This window comes from Erinaceus europaeus, unplaced genomic scaffold (genome assembly GCF_950295315.1).
Source record: "Erinaceus europaeus unplaced genomic scaffold, mEriEur2.1 scaffold_680, whole genome shotgun sequence".
In the NCBI taxonomy this organism is placed as follows: Eukaryota; Metazoa; Chordata; class Mammalia; order Eulipotyphla; family Erinaceidae; genus Erinaceus; species Erinaceus europaeus.
The window spans coordinates 41,878-62,055 of NW_026647536.1; the positions used below are offsets into that span (position 1 = coordinate 41,878).

The following is a 20,178-nucleotide window of genomic DNA, read 5'->3' on the forward strand; positions in this document are numbered from 1 at the left end:
CAGGACTGTTGTTGTTGGGGAGATTCTTAATAACGGTTTCAATTTCTTTGTCTGTGATTGGTGCATGTAGGTTTTGTAGTTCTTCTTGGTTCAGTTTTGGAAGGGCATATGTTTCTAGGAATTGTTCCATTTCTTCCAGATTCTCTAGCTTGGTGGCATATAGTTCTTCATAGGAGTCTCGCATAATTCTCTGGATTTCTGTGGTGTCAGTTGTGATATCTCCTCCGTCGTTTACAATTCTGTGAATTTGAGTCTTCTCTCTTTTTTGTTTGGTGAGTCTGGCTAGGGGTTTGTCAATTTTGTTTAATCTTTCAAAGAACCAACATTTGGCTTCATTGATCTTTTGTATGGTTCTTTTATTTTCGATGTTGTTGATTTCTGCTCTAACTTTAGTGATTTCTGTCCTTCTGGTTGCTTTAGGGTTCCTTTGTTCCTCTTCCTCTAAGTCCTTGAGGTGTGCAGTAAGGTCGTTCATTTGAGCTTCTTCTTGGTGTTTAATATGTGATTGTATGGCTATAAGTTTCCCTCTCAGTACTGCTTTAGCTGTGTTCCAAATATTTTGATAGGTTGTGTCTTCATTTTCATTTGTTTCCAGGAACATTTCAATTTCCTGCTTGAGTGAATCTCTGACCCAGTGGTTCTTAAGGAGTATGTTGTTTAGTTTCCAAATTCTGTGACTTTTAATAATTTTCTGTTTGTTGTTAAATGTTAGTTTTACTCCACTGTGGTCTGAGAAGCTGCTTGGGATGATTTCAATGTTCTTGAATTTATTGATGCTGTATTTGTGGCCTAACATGTGGTCTATCCTTGAGTATGTGTTATGTGGATTTGAAAAGAAGGTGTATTCCAGTTTTTTGTGGTGAAGGACTCTGAAAATATCCAAGAGGTCTAGTCTGTCAATCTCTTCATTCAATTCTCTTGTATCTTTGTTGATTCTCTGCTTTGTTGATCTGTCTGTCTAAGTATGAGAGTGGGGTGTTAAAGTCTCCCACTATTATCATATTACTATTGATGTATTTTTGAAGTTCTTTCAGTAGGTGCTTGATGTATTTAGATGGTCACTCATTGGGTGCATAGATGTTAATAATTGTTAAGTCTTCTTGGCTGATTGATCCTCTAATAATTATGCAATGTCCTTGCCTATATTTATTACTTTATTTAATTTAAAATCTATTGTGTCTGAGATGAGAATGGCTGTTCCTGACTTTTATTGTGGTCCATTAGCCGGTATGATAGTTTTCCATCTTTTCACTTTAAGTCTGTGTTTATCTTGTTGTGACAGATGGGATTCTTGCAAGAAGCATGTGGTTGGGCTATGTTTTCTGATCCATCCCCCCACTCTGTGCCTTTTGATGGGTGAGTTTAAGCCATTGACATTTATTGATATTATGGATTTAATGTATTGTAGTGCCATTGTTCAACAAATTTTTATTTGCTCTGATATATTGCAAGTATTATAGTGATGTTCTTGTTTATGGAGGTCTTTTAGAACCTCTTTCAGGGCCGGTTTGGTTGCCTCCTTTAACTGTTGTTTGTCTAAGAAGGTTTTGATCCCTCCATCTAGTTTGAATGAAAGTCTAGCAGAATATATTATCCTTGGTTGAAACCCTTTTTCATTCAGGGATCTATAGATATCTTGCCATTCTCTTCTGGCTTTTAGAGTTTGAGTGGAGAAGTCTGCTGATAGTCTTAATGGGTTTTCCCCTGTATGTGACTTTTTGTTTCTCTCTTGCAGCCCCTTTTTTATCCTTACTTCTTCTCATTGTGACTATGATGTGTCTTGGTGTCTTGATTCTGTTTGGAACTCTCTGAGCCTCTTGGATCTTAATGTCCTTTCTGTTATTCATGTCTGGGAAGTTTTCTTCTATTATTTCCTCTAGAATGTTTGCTTCCCCTTCCTCTTTTTCTTCCTCTGGCAGGCCGATTATATGAATGTTACTTCTTTTGAGATCATCCCATATGTCTCTGTTGTTGTTTTCAGTGTCTCTCAATCTCTTTTTGAGCTCTTTTACCTCTTTCTTATTTTTCTCTAACTCATCCTCTGTCTGACTAATTCTGTTTTCTGCCTCTGTTAGTCTGCTTTCCCTTCCCTCAGCTTCTTTCCTCAGTTCAGCTATTTCAGCTTTCAGTTCTCTAATTGCCTCAAGATAATCAGTATTTTCCTTGTGGGGGGGTCTCAACTGTTGTTTCCCTAATACTGCCATTCCATTCCTCCAATGTTGTTTTCATTTCATTTCCAGTAGATGTTTTCGGAGATCAAGTCACTAGTAGCTTCTCATTCTGCCATCTTCCGGAACCCCAACTTTTATTTTCTAATCCAGAAAATTGTATGTAAAAGTCCATCAAATTCTTAGAACATTTTTTCAAGTTTAATTAAATAGAATTAAGTAGGCAATGTATAAAGGCAAAGTTGAGAAAATATAATTCAGGAATAACATTATTTCCAAACATGTATGATGATTTCTGAGCAGAACGGGGGGGGGGGGGTTAGCAAAACAAAATTGACATTAATGAGACCCTATGAGTAATAAAACAATAATGGGGAAGGTAATAACATTCTGCTAAAGGTACTCCTATAACATGACAAGAGCATTTGGTGATGTGAGAGATTTCTGCTAACAAGTTTAAAAGTTTCACCTGGAATTTAAGTAGTCATGAAATTTAAGGTAATTTTCTTGATGTCCTTTAGCCTTAGTTTCCTCATGTGGTGTAGAGTATATTCTTCACAAGTGTGAAGCTCCTGGTTCCTTCCACTGGCATTGTGTATGGCAGAATGGTAAATGTATTTAGGAGTTTTCCCAAGAATATACATATAAACATGATGGGCATATGCAGTTGAGCATACAGTGATCATGTACCCCATGTACAGAGGAACTTCATTAGAGGCATATTTTAATACAGTTGTCTAAGAAAGGGGACTTATTATATAGGGTGTGAGTGGGCTCCTTTGTGTAGCACCCACTGACTGGTCAGTGGATCTGGGTACTTTACAGTATAAAAATATTTCTAAGACTTTGTTTTTGGTCCAATTAAAGAATATAACAATGTTTATTTGTTATCAGATGACAGTAGAGAGGTCATCTGAATTTTAATGGAACAAAGGGGCCAAAAGTTTTGGTTATTTGATTACTCACTTTTCTCAGGATTTTACACAGATTAACTCTTTGAATCCTCACAACAACCTCGTGAACAAGTCTTGGTATTGACTGTTTCATGGAACAGGAAATAGATTGCTACTGCTGCCTTTGTATGAGATAGAATATGGTGTACTTCCTCTGTGTCTGTGATAGCCTTTTGGTGAGAGCAGTTGCTTCCTGGACTACTTCTGTGCTCCTGCTTACCCTAACCCTTACCTTACACAAGTGCATGCAGTACTGATGCTCACTGCCAAGAAGCTGAGCAATCCACTCCAAAATCTGAGGACAGGACTATGTGATGGGAATGATGTCTGGGATTTGTGGAGAAACTTCAAGACCACACTTACAAAACTGAGTTTTATTTTTTTCCATAAACAGTAGTTTTACTAACCTCTCAAATAAATAGATATAGATTAGATATAGATATAGATTAGATAATAGATTTTTTGGGAAGAGGACTTAAAGTGTATAAAATGTACTTGGTTGTAAATTACACACAATGAGCTTATAACTTGGTTTTTAAAAGATCACTATACAATTTATATATGTGTGTGCTTAAAACATTTGCAATAAGAAATGCTGCATTGGGAGTCTGGTGGTAGTGCAGCGGGTTAAGCGCACCTGGCACAAAGCGCAAGGACCTGTATAAGGATTCTGGTTCCAGCCCCTGGCTCCCCACCTGCAGGGGGCTTCGCTTTACAGGAGGTGAAGCAGGTCTGTAGGTTTCTATCTTTCCCTCCTCCCTCTGTCTTCCCCTCCTCTCTCCATTTCTCTCTGTCCTATCCAACAACAACGACAACAATAATAACTACAACAATAAAACAACAAGGGCAATAAAAGGGAATAAATAAATATTAAAAAACAAAAGAAGAAATGTTGCATCTTACTCCATAGGTTTTGGACTTGTGGAGCTACAGCTTGCTAAGCCAACTCTTTACCATTAAGCTATCACTCTCTTTGGCTTCTGGTCACTGTTTTGTCTTCTCCTTCAAATTCCACTGATGGGTGTCTTAGGCCAGGACCCTGATCCTGCTGGCTTCTGGCCATGGGTTTTTCTCCTTCTAATTCCACAGATGGGTGTGTTGTAGGCAGCGGCCCCAAGCCAATAACATTTCACATTAGAACTGACAAAACTCTAGAAATCTTTCAGACATATGGAGTAAAAGAGGAGGAGCTGAAGGAGACCCCAAGACTCTCAGTGTAGGCATTTTTAGAGAATGATGCTTTAAAAAATTTGATAGTTTTGGGAAGTTGGGTGGTAGCATAGCGGGTTAAGCGCACTTTGGTGCAAAGTGCAAGGACCGGGGTGAGGGTCCCGATTTGAGCCCCTGGCTCCCCATCTGCAGGGGGTTTGCTTCACAAGCAGTGAAGCAGGTCTGCAGGTGTTTATCTTTCTCTCCCCCTCTCTGTCTTCCCCTCCTCTCTCCATTTCTCTCTGTCCTATCCAACAATGACACTGATAACAACAACAATAATAACTACAAAAATAAAACAACAGGGACAACAAAAGGGAATAAATATATTTTAAAAATTTGATAGTTTAATAGTAGTTTATAAGGTTATAAGATGATGGGAATATAGTTCCACACTACACCCACCACCAAAACTATGCATCTGCAACCCTCCTCCCCAGCACCACCATTGTTCTCATCAAGCCTTAGAATTTGGCTACTTTTTTTGTTTGTTTGCAAGTTCATGTATTGCAATTCTTTATATTCTACATGTTAGTGAAACCATCCAATAGTTGTCATTCACCTCCTTACTTCATTAAGTATAATCAACTCTAGTTCCATCTGTAAGATAATGGTACTGTTAATATAAGGAAGAAAAGTAGGAGGAAGGACAAGGAAGTTTTAATATTAAATTTTTGCCATGCTAAAAATAAGAAGTTTCTATGGTTTATTTTACTACGGAGTCATCTCCCCAGCCCAGTTTTTTATTTTATCTTTTGTTATTGTTAATTTTGAATGAGGGTCTAAGTGATAACACATGTGGTTGAGTGCACATGTTACTATGCACAAGGTTCAAGACCTCCAGTCCCCACCTGCAGGGGGAAGCTTCATGAATAGTGAAGCAATGCTGCAGGTGTGTCCTCTCTCCTCCTCTCTCAATTTTTCTTTGTCCTATCAAAGAAAAGGAAGAAAGAGGGGATGCAAGAGGAGGGGGGAGGAAATAGCCACTGTGAGTGGTGGCTTCATCAGTCAGGCACCAAAGTCTAACAATAACTCTGGTGGCAATAAGAAAATATGTAAAATATATCAAAAAACTGAGTGAATAGTAGAAGAAGAGGAAGAAAGACTCTGAAACACCACTCCACTATCCATGGAGTGCCATTTGTTGCTGTCGAGTGGAATCTGGGATCAAACACAGAGCCACATGCATATGCAGATGCTTTACCACTGAGACAACTCCCAGGCCCCCTCTAATTAAATTTATGCTAATTTATTGTAAGTAAATGTAGGTAGAAAATCCAACCAAGAGTTTGGATTATGAGTCTGGTGCTGGGAAATTTTGTGCTAGAGCCCTAAATGAGGAAATATTTCACTGAAGGCATGAATGTAGGTGCTAGTGATCATAAAGTAAGTATGTCAAGAGAACAAGAGGCTAAGAATGGATCCTCTGGGATAGCCTTCAGATAGGGTGTGAAGAGACATTGTGGTGTCCCCTAAACAGATGAAAAGTAGTTTATATAGTAAGCAAAATTGTTTAAAGCAGTGTTGGTGTGTGTGTGTGTGTGTGTGTGTGTTTATAGTATATGAGTGGTCAGGAGCACCAAATGCATCTCACTGGCTAAAACTGCTCACACACACACACACACACACAGTCTATAGTCTACTTTGCAAAGTGGAATAATGCTTTTAAACTATTAGGATGCTTCAGAATACTAAGCAGCACTTTCTAAATAATGGGTATTATGATAGCTGAAATTAGATCGCAGCTTTCCAAAGTGTTTTGAATTGCAGGATACATTTTCTATCCTAAGAGAAAGGTCATGCACAATAAATGTTTAATCTTACAGAACAGATAACGCCTAGAAGATCATATAGAAAGGAAATCTGAGCAAAACACAATTTCAGTGGGAAAAGCACTGAGATAAATTATCAGTATTTACACTCTGTAGAAGGAGTAGGAAATACTGTACCCAAGTAGGTCTTTCCTCTATTAGATGTGTCTTATCTTGCCTTATCTTGCCTTGCTTTTTTGTTTTTCTTCTTGTTTACCAAACAAATCCCATTTATACTCTGTGGGTTCTGTGGCAATTATTCACTGTGTCTCCAAGTTCATCAGGAGAACAATGTGGAAAGGCTCCCACTATACAGCTCCACTTTTGTTCCACCACGGTGTGGACCTTCTCCTGAGTTTTCCCACCAGTTCTCTCCCCCCCATGCCAGCAGGGGCCCTTTAGCTTCTGCTCCAGCCTCCCAGTAGCAATGAAGACTCACAGTTGGATTTGGTGAGCCTTAGGGGAGTCCTCTCCTCCCTTCAGCCATCTTTCTGGTGGTAGAACAGACTGGAGGTGTCACCTTAATTGGCAAACTGCTGGACTGTTACCAGCTGCTTGCTTGGGAGTAGATACCGGCTTTAGACCCAGGAATCTCTCCTTAGGCTCCTCTCTGACCATGAGCCACAAGTGTTTGCACCAGTGATTTGGTAGGTTCCCAAAGTTGTTCTAGTCCTGTCTTGTGTTCTCCTTTGATATTCCTAGTTGACTGGGGAGATGAGCTCTTTTGTTTACCAAAGTACTGCTCCCCTCTAGCTTATGATGGAGTTAGAACTGAACCTGTGACCTCAGAGCCTCGTGAATATAGATATTTTCTAAAATAATTAAAATACATTTATTTATCTATTTTCCTATGAGAGAGACCTGGGCACGGCTCAATTCTGGCATATGGTGGGCTGTGGGTTGAACCTGGGAACTCAGAGCCTTAGGAGCATAGATATTTTCTAAGATAATTAAAAATATATACTTACCTATGAGAGAGACAGAGAGTGAGAGACCCAAACACTGCTCAGCTCTGGCATATGGTGATGCTGGGAACTGAACCTGGAATTTGTATGGGCCTGAGGCATACAAATTCTGTTACAACTGCACTATCTTCCTGACCTTAAGAAATTGTTAAAATAATAAATTACTATGATTATCTATCACAAGCTTATTTATCATACATATCAACTTAAGAAAGACAAAATGACTTCACATAATTTTGTAGCAGTTTTCCAGAACAGGAACTTGTATAATGAAGCTGAATGTCAGCTACTATAAAATGATAAGTTATGTAGGATAAATAAGGAAGTATCACCACACATCTTTAATAACACCTTTTCCTAATATAAACTCCCCATCTCTCTCTTTCTCCCCCCCCCACCGTGTGTGTGTATGTGTGTGTATGCAGATAAATGGTCCAATAAAATTGTATTGTAAAAATAAAAGAAACTGTTTTTGTGTTGGGTTTTTAAAATTTTTTTATTTATAAAAAGGAAACACTGCCAAAACCATAGGATAAGAGGGGTATAACTCCACATAGAACTCTGTATCCCCTCCCCTCCCCTGATAGCTTTTCTATTCTTTATCCCTATGGGAGTATGGATCCAGGGTCATTATGGGGTATAGAAGGTGAAAGGTGTAATTGCTTCCCCACTGAACATGGGTGTTGGCAGGCTGATCCAGCCTGCCTCTCTCTTTCCCTAGTGGGGCAGGGCTCTGGGGAAGCAGGGCTCCAGGACACATTGGTGGGGTTGTCTGTCCAGGGAAGTCTGGTTGGCATCATGTTAGCAGCTGGAACCTGGTGACTGAAAGAAGAGTTAACATATAAAACCAAACAAGTTGTTGGCTAATCATGAACCTAAAGACTGGAATAGTGCAGATGAAGATTTGGGGGTCTCCATTTTGTAGATAGATAGTAGGCCTATTTTAGTTATATTCCAAAGGGCCCATGACTATACTAGTTGTTTTGTTTTGTTTTGTTTTGTTTTTTTCCCTGAGCCTGACATCTGATATACAGGTGGATCCAAGTTATTTTCTGGGGAGATGATGTTGTTATGGCTGGAAAAAGGGTCAGAAGCTGGATCAGGGAAGAGAAATAGCTCCCAAATATGGGGAAGGTGTATAAATATTGTTGACTGTAAACCCCATCAATTTGATCTGATCTGGGGCCCATATTCAGTTTAGGAGCCTATGTGATCTCTGCAGCCCTGTAAATATAAGCTCACATTCTGTGGTCATGAGCAGGAATGTTCCAAGTATGTTTTCAAGTCTCCCTTCAGAGTATGGAACATTCTCTACCATTGTTGATCCACATTGAGGGCAAGGTCCTATGGGGCCCCACAAAGGGGTCTATTGTGTTGTTCCTGATAGAGATGAGTGGTAACAAATGGAGAGAGGGACTTATTCGAGGTCTAGGCCCATCATTGTCTGTTTGGAAATCTCAGGACTCCCCAACTAGGGCCCCTCTGCTGGGGTTTTATAAAATTGGCAGATTTATTAGGTTCTTAAAAACCTAGGTGGGGGGAATAAGCAAAAGAGGGAAATACTAGTTAGCTATGCCACGTGAGTCATGAGTCCTTAAACATTTTTCATCAGCATTTAGCTTCCATGAAGCTTGGGTCCAGGGAGAAGACAGGGCAGAGAGTAGAAGAGCAAACTGCAAAAGGAACTATTTCTGCCAGACCCTTCCTTAAATAATCTTCAGTTCCCACAATTACATGCAAGTTTATATCCTCTTCTATGTCTGCCATATGCTAATCAAATACTACCTTCCTCTTGTTTACAATCAATAAGACATAGATATTCTCGGGAGTTGGGCGTTATGCAGTGGGTTAAGCGCAGGTGGCGCAAAGCACAAGGACCAGCATAAGGATCCCGGTTCGAACCCCCATCTCCCCACCTTCAGGGGAGTCGCTTCACAGGCGGTGAAGCAGGTCTGCAGGTTTCTATCTTTCTCTCCTTCTCTCTGTCTTCCCCTCCTCTCTCCATTTCTCTCTGTCCTATCCAACAACAATGACATCAATCATAACTACAACAATAAAACAAGGGCAACAAAAGGGAATACATAATAAATAAATATTTAAAAAATAAATCTTAAAAAAAAGAAAGAAAGCCACATAGGTAGATTTCTAAAAAAAAAAAAAAGTCTGTTTCAAAATACATCTTAAAAAAATAGATATTCTCAACTGGATTGTAATGGGGATATGTGAAGGGTATTGAAAGGGCAATTGCTTTTTATTGAAAGAGGGAAAAATTCATTTACACTTCTTTAGTCAAGAACCTTGATATTAGAAATCCATAGGCAGGAAATATAAAAGCAAATGCAGAGTTGCAGTAGTCACTGAGGAGCATTCGTGGTAACCACACTAATAAAGTTTTAGATGAGACTTTTCACTATTGTATGTAAACAACTGTGTCAAAGAAGCTTGAATAAGTGGTCATTATCATAGAAATTCACTGTTCTAAGTCATGATAAAATCTGTGCTTACAAGTAGAACCTGAACTAGAATTGACGTATTGCACCAAAGTAAAAGATTCTGGGGTGGGTGGATGGGGAGAATACAGATCCAAAAAGGATGACAGAGGACCTAATGGGAGTTATATGGAAAACTGGGAAATGTTATGCATGTACAAACTATTGTATTTACTGTCAAATGTAAAACATTAATTCCCCAATAAAGAAATTTATAAAAAAAAAACAAGAAAAAAAATGTGCTTAGACACCTTTTGGGAAATCTCACTATAAGTTAAATACCTGTTGAAATTTCTAAAGATGATTGTGACTTGATTAGGAGAATTCTAGAGTTGCAGTCTTCCCTCTTTGTAGTTCTCCTAACGTATTTACTGTATTGTAAAAGTGTAGAGCAAACCTTTCATGTATGTTTTTTAATATAAACACCTTGAGAGCAAGGGTGGCATTTGATTACTGTGCCACTGACTCCACTGGGTATAGTACTTTACCCTTTTAATCTCCTCTGTTTCATCTTCTCTGCCTTCCCTACTCTTTTTTTAATTTTTAAAAAATATTTATGTATTTATTCCTTTTTGTTACCCTTGTTGTTTTATTATTGTAGTTATTATTATTGTTGTTGATGTCGTTCGTTGTTGGATAGGACAGAGAAATAGAGAGAGGAGGGGAAGACAGAGAGGGGGAGAGAAAGATAGATGCCTACAGACCTGCTTCACCACCTGTGAAGCGACTCCCCTGCAGGTGGGGAGCCGGGGCTCCCTACTCTCTTTCTTCTTCACTAATGTTAAGAGTCATCATATATAATCTCTTTTTCAAAAGTGTAAGACATAATACCTGCTATCAGAAAGTTTATAATCTTGTTATTGAGAGAGTAGAAAGAAGATTAGAAATAGATAACGAGCAAAATTTATTCTACTAATAACTTGTAAAATAGATTTGTAGTATTTTCTACTTTAATACTTTGGATGTATTTTTATCTATTTCCTGTGACCGTTAAATTCTCTGATGTACAAAAGAATCTTCATATATGGGTTCAAGAGATGGGACATTTAACTATTTTCTTTTTTAATATTTATTTATTATTTATTCCCTTTTGTTGCCCTTGTTGTTTTATTGTTGTAGTTATGATTGATGATGTTGTTGTTGGATAGGACAGAGAGAAATGGAGAGAGGAGGGGAAGACAGAGAGGGAGAGAGAAAGATAGACACTTGCAGACCTGCTTCACTGCTTGTTAAGCGACTCCCCTGCAGGTAGGAAGCCAGGGACTCGAACGGGATCATTATGCTAATCCTTGCGCTTTGCACCACCTGCGCTTAACCCGCTGAGCTACTGCCCAACTCCCTACTATTTTCTTTCATATGCATTAGTATCTCTTTTCATTGTGGCTTTGTTTTCATGCTTTTCTTTCTGATGAGAACCTCTTGCATGAATTTTCCATATTCACTGGTCAAAGTCCTAACTTTATTTTCAAGTTTCATCTTAAATGCCAATTTCAAACAAAATTTCCTGATCTCCCTTAAGCGGATCCTATTCTTTCCTTTGAATTTAGACCAGTTTCTTTTCCCTTCTATTCTGATACTCATCTGAAGGTGAAAATTATGCTGTTGCTATTCAATAGAGTTTAGGATCTCAGTTCTGTCATTCACTGCCATGTCTTGGGCATATCATTAACCTCTCTTTATCTCAGTTTTCTCTTAATGGAGATTATAATAATAGTGTTTACATATCTGTGTTGGTACAGTAAGGCAATAAAAGTAAAGCACTTATACCAGTGCCTAACACATAATAAACACTCAGGAAATAGCTGCAATTGTAGATAGATATTCTGTCACATAGTAGATATACATGTTGACTTGAATAACAACTATAAAGGCTTGAGTAATTCATAACTTCAACTTCCTCTGATTCAGATATGAACACAGGGAGTTAGAAAATTTAAATTAGTGTAGCATTAATTTGACTGTATACTTATTGCTGAGTTCTTTGTGTCAGGCATTAAGCATACAGTGTGAACAATAACAGGGTTCAAGGAGAGAAACTGCTCACAGCTTACCAACTTCTAGTTTAAAAATGTGTATGCTGTAAGGATGTAATGTACAGAATGGTGATGTGAGTTTAGCTTTAAAGTAATTTGTCATCTAATTTCAAGTTACTTAGAGTAGAACTGTTCTTTTGTTGTTTTGATTTTGCCTCCAGGGTTACTGCTCCTGGCAGCCCCCCCCCCTTTTTTTTTAATTGGATAGGACAGAGAGAAATTAAGAGGGAAAGGGAAGGTAGTGAGGGAGAGAGAAAGACATGAAGACCTGCTTCAGAGCTTGCAAAGCAACCTCCCCTACAGGTGGGGAGCCATGGGCTCCAACCAGGATCCTTGCGAGGTCCCTTGCGCATAGTAGTATGTGTGCTTAACCCAGTGTGCTACCGCCCAACTCCCAAACTTAAATGTTTTTGCACACACACAAAAAGGTAAATGGTAATTAAATGATGTAATGAAGGTGTTTTGCAATATGTAAGTAATGAAATCAACACATCATACAACTTAAACTTACACACTGTTATATATCAATTTAACTCAGTAAAACTGGAGGAGGGAGGCAACTATCTCTTCCTTTAGATAGTTTATATTGCCATATGGACAAAAAAGAGGGGGGGAGAGAGAAAGAGTGTGGGAGAGGGAGAGGGTAAGGGTGAGGGAGAGGGAGAGGGAGAGGGAGAGGGAGAGGGAGAGGGAGAGGGAGAGGGAGAGGGAGAGGGAGAGAATTATGCAAAGCGCAAGGAGGGGCATAAGGATCCGGGTTGGAGCCCCACATGCAGGGGAGTCGCTTCACAGGCGGTGAAGCAGATCTGCAGGTTATCTATCTTTCTCTCCCCATCTCTGTCTTCCCCTCCTCTCTCCAATTCTCTCTGTCCTATCAAACAATCTTTCTCTCTCCATCTCTGTCTTCCCCTCCTCTCTCCAATTCTCTCTGTCCTATCAAACAATGATATCAGTAACAACAACAATAACTACAACAACAAAAAAAAGGGCAACAAAAAGGAAATAAATATTTTTTAAAAAGAAGAAAAAAAGAATCAAAAGAAAATAATTAAACATTTTTACACTGCTAGTAAGAGAAGAAGAAACTGAAATTAAGGAAAATAATGATGGGCCAATTTGAGATAAATTAGAAAGATCTTGAGGGAGTGGGGATTAAACAAAAATCATAGTACAAGAAGAGTCAGCCGGAAGAGTGAGGGAAGGATCCAACAGATGAGGACTTCAAGGTGAGACACAGCTTGGGATGCTGGAGGAACACAAGTCCAGTGTGGCTGGAATAACTAACAAATTTAGCTGGAGAAAGAGAAATTTTGTAAGCCATTTGAAGGGGTTTGAGTTATTCGCCACAGCATGGTATGGTTTTCAGCTGGGCCTAAATCTGTAGAAAATGTAGGGGGGGTTGGTGGTTGTGAGCAAGCATTTGAGATGGAGGCTCACAGCCATGCAGTTGTAACTAAGGATGGAATTAGAGGAGGCAAGACATAGCCTGTGAAGTGGAGGAGTTGCAGTGGAGCATATGAGAAACAGTTTATCTTTACAAGGTATCATTTTACAGAATAGCTGCAGCTTTTTCAATAAATAGGCTTTAATAATACTTTTCTTACAGCAGACAAAAAGTCAAACTGATGTAGTGACCTTTTCTAATATATACCTTTATTTCTGCCAGCTTGAACCTTTTCTGGAAAAAGTTGTGCTGAGTGAGCTCTCTGACCTTAGAGCATGGTGGATAAATGCACTTCACCAACTTTCAACCCTTCCCCTTTCATGTCGTCAAAGGAAATAAGCCATTTATGTTGGTTTGGGTAATGGAAGAAGTTTTTTATTTCCAATGTACTCATCCTGCATGACTAATTTGAGTTGATAATTATTATTACTTATGTATCTCTTTTCAAGGGATACACCAAGAGTTAAAAACATTACAATTCTATAAAAATGGATGTAATGGCCTTGAACTTAAGCTTTCTAGTCTAAATGTGAAACCTGAGAGTTAGTATTATATTGCATTGACAATAATGACTGTATCCTTTTTCTTTCAGGCTTCCTTCAGGATTTTAATCATCCTTAAAGCCTTTGAGAATTAAAGAGGAATGGCCTTCTAAAATCCCTTAAGTTAAAAGTTTAAATTATATTGAACATTTGGTAGAGTATTTTATTACTTTTACATTATGACTTGTACAGTAATTTGAGACTATAAGGGTTGAAAAGCTCTTCAAACAAGATGTTATGATTATGGTTTGATTTTTTTTAAGCTTTTGAATAATCTCCTTTCTAGCTAGCTTTATACTCTTACTGTTCTTCCTTTTAGACATGAAATGCTCTAAATAGAAAACATTTAAGCACCTAACATGCAAATTTATATATACTTTATTTTTTATTTATTACGTATGAGAATTGGAGAGAAAAAGGGAGAGAGAGAGAGAGAGAGAGAGAGAGACAGAAAAGCCAGATCATAACTCTGGTATTTTCAGTGCTAGGATTCGAACTAGAAACTTCATATATTAGCCTGATGTTCTACTAGTTGAAATATGTCCCTAGCCACTATATATGCTTTAAATGAAGGGTATAGGTATACTCTATGATTATGTCTGACATTGTTATTTTGTGATTAGCATTACTAGACAATAAATAATTCTGATTTTGTTTATAGTTAATATTACAAAAATGCTGTACCACTCAAAAGCTTCCATATAGTAGGAAATTTAAGGTGATTATTGACATTACTAAAATCTGTAATTTTGAATGAATGAATGACTGTAGACATGTATGTATACACACATTTTATTATTTTTTTTTAATGTAATGGTTGGGAAGAAGTTGATGACCTCATATATTTATGATCCCATTGAGTCAATCTTCTCAGTTCAACTTAAAATTTTTTTTTATTTATAAAATGGAAATACTGACAAGACCATAGGATAAGAGGGGTACAGTTCCACACAATGCCCACCACTAGAACTCCATATCCCATCTCCTCCCCTGATAGCTTTGCTATTCTTTAACCCTCTGGGAGTATGGACCCAAGGTCATTGTGTGATGCAGAAGGTGGAAGGTCTGGCTTCTGTAATTGCTTCCCCACTGAACATGGGCGTTGGCAGGTTGATCCATACTCCCAGCCTGTCTCTCTCTTTCCCTAGTGGGGAAGGGCTCTGGGGAAGTGGGGCACCAGGACACATTGGTGGGGTCGTCTATCCAGGGAAGTCAGGTTGGTTTCATGTTAGCATCTGAAACTTGGTGAGTGAAAAGCATTAAGATATAAAGCATAACAAATTGTTAGAGACAAAGAGAAATTAAGAAATGGTAATAGAAAGGAAGAGAGACACCTGCAGCACTGCCTCATCACTGCTGAAGTTTCCCTCAACAGGTGGGGTTCTGAGGGCTTGTAGCTGGGCGCTTATCACGTGTGCTCTCTACTGGGTGAGCCACCATTGAGTCCCCATCATTTTTTAAGCAGTAATATTTATATTTATTTATTATTTTTATATTTGATAGGACAGAGAGTAATTGAGAAGGGAGGGGGAAATAAGAGGGGGAAAAAGATAGAGACACATCTGTAGTTCCTTCACCACTCATGAAACTTCCTTCCTGCAGGTGGGGTATATTCAATTATTTTTATGAGAGAGTGAGAGAGGGGTAGAAGAGAGGGGGGGAGAAGAGAGAGAGAGAGAGAGAGAGGACAGTGCTCAACTCTGGTATATTGTCGGCTGTGATGTGGAGGAGAGAGAGAGGAGATCCGGAGTGGAGAGGGAACACAATTCTTTATTCACGTGGGCATCTCAGAGTTGGGTGAGAGCGCAGTGGTTCGGGCCACATGGAGCTAGCCAAAATGGCCACCTCGCGCAGCACCCTTTTCTGCATCTAACCACTAAGGTGAAAACCAGGCAAAAGAGAGAGGGGCGGAAGAAGAAGGGCTTTATGGGGCAAAAACCAGGAGTGAGGAACCGGGACAGGATTGGTTGGGAAGGGCACTTCGAGAATATCATATTAACTCTCCCCGGAACTGGCACTAGCCTGAGGGTACAACATGGTGGAACAGGCACTCTGAGAATGTCCCAACTCTCGCGGGAACTGGCAATAGCCTGAGGGTACATCTGCACATCATCATATAGTGGTGCAAATGCTATTTTCCATGTCCCATAACTCTTTTCATCATTGATATTGCTCATGGTGCCCTATGTGGTGTTGGGGCCACATGCATGGAAGTCATATATTACCACTAAGCCACTTCCTAGGTTTTTTTTTTTTTAATTTTATGTATAAAATGGAAACACTGACAAGACCATAGAATAAGAGGGGTACATTTCCCACCACCAGAACTCCATATCCCATCCTCTTCCCTGATTGCTTCCCTATTCTTTATCCCTCTGGGAGTATGGACCCAGGGTCATTATAGGGTGCAGAAGGTGGAAGGTCTGGCTTCTATAATTGCTTTCCTGCTGAAAATAGTCATTGACAGGTCGATCCATACTCCCAGCCTGTCTTTCTCTTTCCCTAGGGGCACAGAGCTCTGAGGAAGTGGAACTCCAGGACACATTGGTGGGGTGGTCTGTCCAGGCTTCCCACGTTTTGATGACACATTTAAAAAAAATTATTGGGAGATTAATTTACAGCCAACAGTAAATACAGTTGTTGGTACATCTATAAAATTTCTCAGTTTTCTGCAAAACACTTTAACCCCACCTAGGTCCTCCACCATTGTGCACCAGGGCCTGAAAGCCACACCAACACTCCAGAGTCCGTTATTTTGGTGCAATATACCAAACCCATATGACACATTTTTTATGCTGAGGATGCTTTAAAATTAAAGAGGTGACTATTTTTTTTTTAGAGGTAACTTTTTAACACTTAAGAAAAATACTAGATAATATTTAAAAGAACAAAAATTATGCCTTTTTTCAGTATTAAACTGTTTCTTTAGTTAAATACAGCAATGTTCTGGTGTATTAATTAATAAGTATGCCCACCAACTTTTTAAAAACTATTTATGGGCAAGATAATTGTTATGCAAACTTACCATCATGCTTGAGGCTCCAGAGTCCCAGGTTCAATCCCCCACTCTACTATAAGCCAGAGCCGATCAGTGCTTTGGTTAAAAAATAATTAATTAATTAATGATTAAAAACTACTAATTCAGGCCAGGCAGTAGTGCACCTGGTTGCATACGCACATTACCACGTGCTGGGATACAATTCCCCAGAGCCCATCTACTGGGAAGAAATAGAGAGGTGAAGCAAGGGCTGCTTGTGTCTGTCTCTCTGTCTCTCTCTATCTTTACCTTCCCTCTATTTTTTTTTAAAGATTTTAATTGTTTAAAATCTTTTTTATATTTTTTTTTTCCCTTTTGTTGCCCTTGTAGTTATTATTGTTGTTATTGGTGCCGTCATTATTAGATAGGACAGAGAGAAATGGGGAGAGTAGGGGAATACAGAGCCCCTCTTGATTTCTATAAAGAAAAATGATGAAAATGGTCACTGGGAATGGTGGGTTCTGATGAATTCTCATGTAGGCACTGAGCCCCAGTGATAACCCTAGAGGCAATAAGATAAATAAATAGTAATAAAACTTCTGTTTGTTGAGGAAATTTGAAAAAAGAAAGCATATATTTATATCCAATGCTATTAATATTTGCAATAAATTTTATGTAAAACTATTATGACTTTTAATGGAGGGAGGCATATGATACCAAAATTGTGGAGAAAATAATCCATATTCATAATGAAAATCAATGGAATTTGATTTAGTTTATATAGGAGGTAATTCCTCCACACAATATCAAGGCTGTCGTTACTTGAATTAGGAAAACCACATTTGTCTAAGTGGCAGTAACTGGTACAAAGGTCTCAAGTAAGTAAATTTTGTGCATCATTCTTCAGTTGGAAATAATGTCTGTATTAAGAGTGAATAGAGTGGTCTGGGAGATGGTGCAGTGGGTAAAACATTGGACTCTCAAGCATGAGGTCCTGAGTTCAGTTCCTGGCAGCACATGTACCAGAGTGCTGTCTAGTTCTTTCTCTCTCTCCTCCTATCTTTCTCATGAATAAGTAAACAAAATCTTAAAAAAAAAAAAAAAAGACAGAAGTAGGCTAGGACATTCAGATTTTATTCGGCTTGCCATAGATCAAAGTTTTACTCTCATGAATCTAGGTAAATGTGGGGGATTTATATGTAGAAAAATTAGGAAGAACCAGAAAAAGTAATTGTCATTTATCAGATTACTATTGCCAGACTTAAATACGTCATTTTTATTAGAGGGATTTATATGTTAAAAGCATATTAACTTTTGTGTTAATGTGAAAAGATACATCTATTTCGTGTTGTTACTTTATATAACCATTTTCACAAGTTTTTTTTAGAGAGACAGAGAGATACTGAGAGGGAGAGAGAAAGAGAGACACCTGCACTCCTGCCTCACTGTTCCATGAAGCTTCCTCACAACAATTGCAGACTAGGGTCTTGAACCAGCATCCCTGCATTCTGCCATGTGTGCCATCACCCAACCCCTCATGAACTTTTCAAGAAGTCATTAATTGATGGCTTTGGAGGAATTATTTATATTTTTTCTTTAAATTTATTTACGTATTTATTTATCTGTCTGCGACAGAGAGTAATACTGAGACCTGGTCACTGGTCTGACATGTGCAGTGCTGGGAACTGAATCCGGCATCTCACCCATGGAAGTCCTATGCTCTTCCCACTGGACAACCTCTCCAGGTCCAGGAATTTCATATTTGTATTACTTTCACCACACATTCCCATTTATCTTCTTAATTTAAAACACTTTATTGAAAGTGCTATTATCAGTAGAAAGTAATTTCACCTGCAAACATTGTGGAGAAAAAAGTCACCCCTCTCTAATTATATAATCTCAATATGACCTTTATAGTCATCTGGAAAAGGGCGTCCATAAATAAACACCAAGGAAACTGGTAAAATATTTAGCTATTTTAAATTATTTTTATTATAGTAAAATCATCTAATATCTTTATTACTGGCACTAATTATTTTTAGAATCTGCTATAATTCTACATATGCAACAATCATTGGATGGCCATTAATTTTTTTCCCCAATAGCTTATTTTATATAGACTGAGAGAATGTTGAAATGTCATAGCTCTACAATGTATAGTATTGTATCTAATGTATTAATGCTTTTGGAGTTCTTTGCAATTAAATAAAATTATGACCAATCTGTTCTGTGTTCTGTTTGGCTTTTTTCTATCATCACCTATCTAGGGATGTAAAAAAAATAAGTAAAATGCAACTCAGCTGGCTGTCTTTGAAGAATAACCAATTGAAATGAAAGCAAGTTGATAGTTTAGTAATAAGGTCTGATGATAGCTTTCCCAGGAGATAATTTATGCAAAAATGATGGAAATCTGCCCATCATTGCACACAGAATGCTGACATTCTTGACTTTAATAGGAAAGCATTTATCTTTTACACCTGCTCCAGTATATGATTAACTGCCATGTAGTCTGACAAAAAGTAAAAAAAAACCTGTCATTGTGATTTAAGAAATATGCAATGGCATAAAAAAGCTAAATATTTTGAGCACTAAGAAGTCATTTTTTATGCTTTATTATGCCTACTTTATACAGTGATTTTTGTTCTGTGTAACAGTACTAGATATTTTTTCTATTGAGTTCATCGTTATGGCTTCAATATAGAAAGCACTTAAAAATAATTATAGATAGTTTTTGTGACTGTGCATAAGCAAATATTATTCATTTATGATTACTGAACTTTCATATATACATAAACTGATATACCAAGATAAAAATATGGATGAAATCTTTACAAAGATATCACTAGAATACAATATCTAAAGTTGATAAGTGACTGAAATTTCATAATTTAAATAGGTAAACTAATGGAAAAATTGCATTTATAGCTATTATTGTATAAACAAAAGTTTCCTGACATGTTTACTATGAAGTTGGAAAGTTTAAACGTGTTTTAAAAATATTGAACTGCTACTGTTTTTTCACAGCATTCTTTGGGGGGGGCTACTGGGGGTTTAATGGTTTACAGTATAGTCTTTAACACATATGGATAGTCTTGCAGCTCCCCTTGATTGGTGTCTAGGAGACCACACCAGGACCCCAATGTCCCTTAATCTTGTCCCTTTCTTTTCTCCCTCAGAGTTCTTTGCTTTGGTGCAATATGCCACACTCAGTCCAAATATCACTTTATGTCCTCCCTTATTGTCCTTTATTCTGTTTTTAGACTTTTAAAAATTTTTATTAGTACTTAATCATGGTTTACAAAATTATGGATTACAGGAGTATAGCCTAATGTTGCTGCCCCCACCCCAAACACACACATACAATGCACAGAACTACCACCACCACCACCACCACCACCACTGCTCATTGATAACTACCATAGAGCTCACAAAGTCTTCTGGTCTGGCTGCTTTTATTTTTCAAGATCATGTACTTCAATTATCAATATATGGGAGTATCTTTAGTATTATGTATGTCTACAACTTTTGAGAAAGAAAAACATTCCAGTGGACCAACAAAATAGTTCACTTGGATTCCATGCACAACT

General features: G+C 38.1%; 1 long non-coding RNA gene across 1 annotated transcript in view; it reads left to right on the top strand.

Annotated features, from left to right (window-relative positions):
* LOC132536369 (uncharacterized) overlaps nt 1–13,761 on the top strand; it is a 33,323-nt gene extending 19,562 nt beyond the window's left edge. The window contains exon 2 of the long non-coding RNA XR_009547971.1: nt 13,665–13,761. This is a non-coding gene — a long non-coding RNA (uncharacterized LOC132536369). The remainder of the gene's footprint in view (nt 1–13,664) is intronic.
* The last annotated feature ends 6,417 nt before the right edge of the window (nt 13,762–20,178 follow it).